Source organism: Hordeum vulgare, chromosome 7H (assembly GCF_904849725.1).
Source record: "Hordeum vulgare subsp. vulgare chromosome 7H, MorexV3_pseudomolecules_assembly, whole genome shotgun sequence".
In the NCBI taxonomy this organism is placed as follows: domain Eukaryota; kingdom Viridiplantae; phylum Streptophyta; class Magnoliopsida; order Poales; family Poaceae; genus Hordeum; species Hordeum vulgare.
In genome coordinates, this window is record NC_058524.1 from 569201384 (window position 1) to 569210178 (window position 8795).

Genomic DNA, 8795 nt, shown 5'->3' on the forward strand with positions numbered 1-8795 from the left:
GTCCATCACGTGATTCTCCTAATGACGTGATCCAGTTATCAAGCAACAACACGTTGTTCATAATCAGAAGACACTGACTATCTTTGATCAACTGGCTAGCCAACTAGAGGCTTGCTAGGGACGGTGTTTTGTCTATGTATCCACACATTAAATGAGTCTTCATTCAATACAATTATAGCATGGATAATAAACGATTATCTTGATACAGGAATTATAATAATAACTATATTTATTATTGCCTCTAGGGCATAATTCCAACAGTCTCCCACTTGCACTAGAGTCAATAATCTAGCCCTCACATCATCATGTGAATTACATTGTAATAAATCTAACACCCATACAGTTCTGGTGTTGATCATGCTTTGGCCGTCGAAGAGGTTTAGTCAGCGGGTCTGCTACATTCAGATCCGTGTGCACTTTGCATATATTTACGTCCTCTCCCTCGACGTAGTCGCGGATGAGGTTGAAGCGTCGTTTGATGTGTCTGGTCTTCTTGTGAAACCGTGGTTCCTTTGCTAAGGCAATGGCACCCGTGTTGTCACAGAACAAGGTTATTGGATTCAGTGCGCTTGGCACCACTCCAAGATCCGTCATGAACTGCTTCATCCAGACACCCTCTTTAGCTGCCTCCGAGGCAGCCATGTACTCCGCTTCACATGTAGAATCTGCTATGACGCTTTGCTTGGAACTGCACCAGCTTACCGCACCCCCATTAAGAATAAATACGTATCCGGTTTGCGACTTAGAGTCGTCCGGATCTGTGTCAAAGCTTGCATCGACGTAACCTTTTACGGCGAGCTCTTCGTCATCTCCATACACGAGAAACATCTCCTTAGTCCTTTTCAGGTACTTTAGGATATTCTTGACCGCTGTCCAGTGATCCACTCCTGGATTACTCTGGAACCTACCTGCCATACTTATGTCCAGGCTAACATCCGGTCTAGTGCACAGCATTGCATACATGATAGAACCTATGGCTGAAGCATAGGGGACGGAGCGCATATGCTCTCTATCTTCATCAGTTGCTGGGCACTGAGTCTTACTCAATCTCGTACCTTGTAAAACTGGCAAGAACCCTTTCTTGGACTGTTCCATTTTGAACCTCTTCAAAACTTTATCAAGGTATGTGCTTTGTGAAAGTCCTATCACGCGTTTTGATCTATCCCTATAGATCTTAATGCCTAGAATGTAAGCAGCTTCTCCTAGGTCCTTCATAGAGAAACTCTTATTCAAGTAATCCTTTATGCTCTCCAAAAACTCCACGTTGTTTCCAATCAGCAATATGTCATCCACATATAATATTAGAAACGCCATAGAGCTCCCACTCACTTTCTTGTAAATACAAGATTCTCCAACCACTTGTATAAACCCAAATGCTTTGATCACCTCATCAAAGCGTTTGTTCCAACTCCGAGATGCTTGCACCAGTCCATAAATGGATCGCTGGAGCTTGCACACCTTGTTAGCATTCTTCAGATCGACAAAACCTTTGGGTTGTATCATATACAACTCTTCCTTAAGGAAACCGTTAAGGAACGCCGTTTTGACATCCATCTGCCAGATTTCATAATCGAAAAATGCAGCTATTGCTAACATGATTCTGACGGACTTAAGCATCGCCACGGGTGAGAATGTCTCATCGTAGTCAACTCCTTGAACTTGTGAAAAACCCTTTGCCACAAGTCGAGCTTTATAAACGGTCACATTGCCATCAGCGTCCGTCTTCCTCTTAAAGATCCATTTGTTCTGAATAGCCTTGCGGCCCTCAGGTAGTACCTCCAAAGTCCACACTTTGTTCTCATACATGGATCCTATCTCGGACTTCATGGCTTCTAGCCATTTGTTGGAATCTGGGCCCACCATTGCTTCTTCATAATTTGCAGGTTCATTGTTGTCTAACAACATGATTGATAAGACGGGATTACCGTACCACTCTGGAGCAGCACGCGGTCTCGTCGACCTGCGCGGTTCGACAGAAACTTGAACTGGAGTTTCGTGATCATCATCATTAACTTCCTCCTCAACCAGCGTCGCAACGACAGAGGTTTCCCCTTGCCCTGCGCCACCATCCAGAGGGATGAGAGGTTCGACAACCTCGTCAAGTTCTATCTTCCTCCCACTCAATTCTCTCGAGAGAAACTCCTTCTCGAGAAAAAGCTCCGTTTTTAGCAACAAACACTTTGCCCTCGGATTTGAGATAGAAGGTGTACCCAACTGTCTCTTTTGGGTAACCTATGAAGACGCACTTTTCCGCTTTGGGTTCCAGCTTTTCAGGCTGAAGCTTTTTGACATAAGCATCACATCCCCAAACTTTAAGAAACGACAACTTTGGTCTTTTGCCATACCACGGTTCGTATGGTGTCGTCTCAACGGATTTTGATGGTGCCCTATTTAAAGTGAATGCAGCTGTTTCTAATGCATAACCCCAAAACGTTAACGGCAAATCTGTAAGAGACATCATAGATCGCACCATCTCTAATAGAGTACGATTACGACGTTCGGACACACCATTACGCTGTGGTGTTCCAGGCGGTGTTAACTGTGAAACAATTCCACATTGTTTTAAGTGAGTACCAAACTCGAAACTCAGATATTCACCCCCATGATCAGACCGTAGGAACTTGATCTTCTTGTTACGATGATTTTCAACTTCACTCTGAAATTGCTTGAACTTTTCAAATGTTTCGGACTTGTGCTTCATTAAGTAGACATAACCATATCTACTCAAATCGTCAGTGAAGGTGAGAAAATAACGATATCCGCCGCGTGCCTCCACGCTCATCGGACCACACACATCGGTATGTATGATTTCCAACAAGTCACTTGCACGCTCCATTGTTCCGGAGAACGGAGTCTTAGTCATCTTGCCCATGAGGCATGGTTCGCACGTGTCAAGTGAATCAAAGTCTAGTGACTCCAAAAGTCCATCAACATGGAGTTTCTTCATGCGTTTTACACCAATATGACCTAAGCGGCAGTGCCACAAAAATATGGCGCTATCATTGTTAACTCTAACTCTTTTGGTCTCAATGTTATGTATATGTGTTTCGCTATCAAGATTCAATATGAACAATCCTCTCACATTAGGTGCATGACCATAAAAGATGTTACTCATAGAAATAGAACAACCATTATTCTCTGACTTAAAAGAGTAAACGTCTCGCAATAAACAAGATCCATATATAATGTTCATGCTCAACGCAGGCACTAAATAACAATGATTTAAGTTCATCACCAATCCTGATGGTAACTGATTTGAAACTGTGCCGATGGCGATTGCATCAACCTTGGAACCATTTCCTACGTGCATCGTCACTTCATCTTTCGCCAGCCTTCGTCTATTCCGCAGTTCCTGTTTCGAGTTGCAAATATGAGCAACAGAACCGGTATCGAATACCCAGGCACTACTACGAGAGCCGGTTAAGTACACATCAATAACATGTATATCAAATATACCTAATTTTTCTTTGGCCGCCTTCTTATCTGCCAGATACTTGGGGCAATTGCGCTTCGAGTGACCCATACCCTTGCAATAGTAACACTCTGTTTCAGGCTTAGGTCCAGCTTTGGGTTTCTTCGTCGGATTGGCAACAGGCTTGCCGCTCTTCTTCGAATTACCCTTCTTGCCTTTGCCGTTTCTCTTGAAACTAGTGGTCTTATTCACCATCAACACTTGATGCTCTTTACGGAGTTCAGACTCTACGACTTTCAGCATCGCAAACAACTCGCCGGGAGACTTGTTCATCCCTTGCATGTTGTAGTTCAACACAAAGCCTTTATAGCTTGGCGGCAGTGATTGAAGGATTCTGTCAGTGATAGCCTCTTGCGGGAGTTCAGTCCCCAGCTCAGCTAGACGGTTTGAGTACCCAGACATTTTGAGCACATGTTCACTGATAGACGAGTTTTCCTCCATCTTGCAAGCATAGAATTTATCGGAGGTCTCATACCTCTCGATCCGGGCGTTCTTCTGAAAGATAAACTTCAACTCCTGGAACATCTCAAATGCTCCATGACGCTCAAAGCGACGTTGAAGTCCCGGTTCTAAGCCATACAAGACTGCACATTGAACTATTGAGTAGTCCTCCTTACGTGCTAACCAAGCGTTCTTAACATCCTGATCAGTCGTAGCGGGTGGTTCATCTCCTAGCGCAGCATTAAGGACATAATCCTTCTTCCCAGCTTGTAAGATTAGCTTAAGATACGAGCCCAATCTACAAAGTTGCTCCCATCATCTTTCAACTTAGCTTTCTCTAGGAACGTATTAAAATTCAGGATGACTGTAGCGTGAGCCATGATCTACAACACAAATATATTCAAAGTGGACTTAGACTATGTTCAAGATAATTAGAGTTTAACTTAATAAAATTATTCGCTAAACTCCCACTCAAAAAGTACATCTCTCTAGTCATTTGAGTGGTTCATGATCCACTTACACTAGCTCAAGTCCGATCATCACGTGAGTTGAGTATAGTTTCAGTGGTAAGCATCCCTATGCTAATCATATCATCTATATGACTCATGATCAACCTTTCGGTCTCATGTGTTCCGAGGCCATGTCTGCACATGCTAGGCTCGTCAAGCTTAACCCGAGTGTTCTGCGTGCGCAACTGTTTTGCACCCGTTGTATGTGAACGTTGAGTCTATCACACCCGATCATCACGTGGTGTCTCGAAATGACGAACTGTAGCAACGGTGCACAGTCGGGGAGAACACAATTTCGTCTTGAAATTTTAGTGAGAGATCACCTCATAATGCTACCGTCGTTCTAAGCAAAATAAGGTGCATAAAAGGATTAACATCACATGCAATTCATAAGTGACATGATATGGCCATCATCACGTGCTTCTTGATCTCCATCACCAAAGCACCGGCACGATCTTCTTGTCACCGGCGCCACACCATGATCTCCATCAACGTGTTGCCATCGGGGTTGTCGTGCTACTCATGCTATTACTAGTAAAGCTACATCCTAGCAAAATAGTAAACGCATCTGCAAGCACAAACGTTAGTATAAAGACAACCCGATGGCTCCTGCCGGTTGCCGTACCATCGACGTGCAAGTCGATATTTACTATTACAACATGATCATCTCATACATCCAATATATCACATCACATCGTTGGCCATATCACATCACAAGCATACCCTGCAAAAACAAGTTAGACGTCCTCTAATTTTGTTGTTGCATGTTTTACGTGGTGACCATGGGTATCTAGTAGGATCGCATCTTACTTACGCAAACACCACAACGGAGATATATGAGTTGCTATTTAACCTCATCCAAGGACCTCCTCGGTCAAATCCGATTCAACTAAAGTTGGAGAAACCGACACTTGCCAGTCATCTTTAAGCAACGGGGTTACTCGTAGCGATGAAACCAGTCTCTCGTAAGCGTACGAGTAATGTCGGTCCAAGCCGCTTCAATCCAACAATACCGCGGAATCAAGAAAATACTAAGGAGGGTAGAAAAACGCACATCACCGCCCACAAAAACTTTTGTGTTCTACTCGAGAAGACATCTACACATGAACCTAGCTCATGATGCCACTGTTGGGGAACGTCGCATGGGAAACAAAAATTTTCCTACGCGCACGAAGACCTATCATGGTGATGTCCATCTACGAGAGGGGATGAGTAATCTATGTACCCTTGTAGATCGTACAGCAGAAGCGTTAGTGAACGCGGTTGATGTAGTGGAACGTCCTCACGTCCCTCGATCCGCCCCGCGAACAATCCCGCGATCAGTCCGACGATCTAGTACCAAACGGACGACACCTCCGCGTTCAGCACACGTACACCTCGACGATGATCTCCGCCTTCTTGATCCAGCAAGAGAGACGGAGAGGTAGAAGAGTTCTCCGGTAGCGTGACGGCGCTCCAGAGGTTGGTGATGACCTTGTCTCAGCAGGGCTCCGCCCGAGCTCCGCAGAAACGCGATCTACAGGAAAAACCGTGGAGGTATGTGGTCGGGCTGCCGTGGAAAAGTCGTCTCAAATCAGCCCCAAAACCTCCGTATATATAGGTGGGAGGGAGGGGACCTTGCCTTGGGGCTCAAGGAGCCCCAAGGGGGTCGGCCGAGTCCAAGGGGGAAGGCTCCCCCCCCAAACCGAGTTGGACTTGGTTTGGTGGGTGGGAGTCCTTCCTTCCCTTCCCACCTCCCTTTTTTTTCTTTCTCTTTGATTTTTATCTCTATGGCGCATAGGGCCCTTTTGGGCTGTCCTACCAGCCCACTAAGGGCTGATGCGCCACCCTCATGGCCTATGGGCTTCCCCAGGGTGGGTTGCCCCCCCCCCCCGGTGAACTTCCGGAACCCATTCGTCATACCCGGTACATTCCCGGTAACTCAGAAAACCTTCCGGTAATCAAATGAGGTCATCCTATATATCAATCTTCGTTTCCGGACCATTCCGGAAACCCTCGTGATGTCCGTGATCTCATCCGGGACTCCGAACAACATTCGGTAACCAACCATATAACTCAAATACGCATAAAACAACGTCGAACCTTAAGTGTGCAGACCCTGCGGGTTCGAGAACTATGTAGACATGACCCAAGAGACTCCTCGGTCAATATCCAATAGCGGGACCTGGATGCCCATATTGGATCCTACATATTCTACGAAGATCTTATCGTTTGAACCTCAGTGCCAAGGATTCATATAATCCCGTATGTCATTCCCTTTGTCCTTCGGTATGTTACTTGCCCGAGATTCGATCGTCAGTATCCGCATACCTATTTCAATCTCGTTTACCGGCAAGTCTCTTTACTCGTTCCGTAATACAAGATCCCGCAACTTACACTAAGTCACATTGCTTGCAAGGCTTGTGTGTGATGTTGTATTACCGAGTGGGCCCCGAGATACCTCTCCGTCACACGGAGTGACAAATCCCAGTCTTGATCCATACTAACTCAACTAACACCTTCGGAGATACCTGTAGAGCATCTTTATAGTCACCCAGTTACGTTGCGACGTTTGATACACACAAGGCATTCCTCCGGTGTCAGTGAGTTATATGATCTCATGGTCATAGGAATAAATACTTGACACGCAGAAAACAGTAGCAACAAAATGACACGATCAACATGCTACGTCTTTTAGTTTGGGTCTAGTCCATCACGTGATTCTCCTAATGACGTGATCCAGTTATCAAGCAACAACACTTTGTTCATAATCAGAAGACACTGACTATCTTTGATCAACTGGCTAGCCAACTATAGGCTTGCTAGGGACGGTGTTTTGTCTATGTATCCACACATTAAATGAGTCTTCATTCAATACAATTATAGCATGGATAATAAACGATTATCTTGATACAGGAATTATAATAATAACTATATTTATGATTGCCTCTAGGGCATAATTCCAACAGGAATCCAAGTATATTTGTACTGAGGAATGTGAAACCAGTTTTCAAGAGTTGAAGAAACGTCTTGTGACAGCCCCAGTGCTGATATTGCCGAACATTCAGAAGGATTTCCAGGTTTACTGTGACGCTTCTCGTCAAGGACTCGGAGGAGTGCTCAAGCAAGAAGGCAAAGTTGTAGCCTATGCATCCAGACAGCTCAGACCTCATGAGTTGAATTATGCCACACATGACTTGGAACTAGCAGCCGTAGTGCACGCTCTCAAGACCTGGAGACATTTCCTGATCGGAAATAGTTGTGATGTTTACACTGATCACAAGAGCCTGAAATATATCTTCACGCAGAAGCAGTTGAACCTCAGACAGAGGCGATGGCTAGAGTTGATCAAAGACTATGACATGAGATTACATTATCACCCAGGCAAGGCAAATGTTGTAGCCGATGCGTTGAGCCGCAAGAGTTATGTGAACACGCTCACAGCAGGAGGATTACCCCAGGAGTTAGTCGATGATCTTCGAGAGCTCAAATTGGAGATAGTTCCAAGAGGATTTGTTGCCACTCTGGAAATTCAGTCTACTTTGACGGAAAAGATTCGTGAAGCACAGAAAGCTGACAAGGAGATAGCTGAGATTAAGCATAAAATGGAAGACGGGAAAGCTAAAGGTTTTCGTGAGGATGAACACGGAACTTTATGGTTTGAGGATCGCATCTATGTGCCCAATGATCCCGAACTCAGGAAGTTGATACTTCAGGAAGCTCATGATTCCCCATACTCGATACACCCCGGTAACACCAAGATGTATCTGGATCTGAAAGAAAGTTTCTGGTGGACAGGATTGAAGAAAGACATTGCCGAGTACGTAGATATATGCGATGTTTGTCAGCGAGTAAAAGCCGAGCATCAGAAACCAGCAGGTTTGCTCCAACCTCTGCCGATACCCGAATGGAAATGGGAAAAGCTTGGTATGGACTTCATCACAGGATTACCTCGGACCCGTTCTGGCTATGATTCTATTTGGGTTGTGGTCGATCGTTTGACCAAGGTAGCTCACTTCATTCCGATGAAGACTACTTACACGAGTGCCAAGCTGGCCAAGATTTATATGACGAGGATCGTATGTCTCCACGGAGTACCGAAGAGTATTGTGTCCGATAGAGGGACTCAGTTCACATCAAAATTTTGGCACCAACTGCATGAAACCTTGGGAACAAGATTGGAGTTCAGTACAGCTTTTCACCCGCAGACAGATGGACAGAACGAGAGAGTTAATCAGATTCTGGAAGACATGTTGAGAGCTTGCGCACTAGACTATGGGTCTAGTTGGGATGACAATTTACCGTATACCGAGTTCTCGTACAACAACAACTACCAGACCAGTCTGAAGATGGCCCCTTTCGAAGCTCTATACGGAAGGAGGTGCAGAACACCG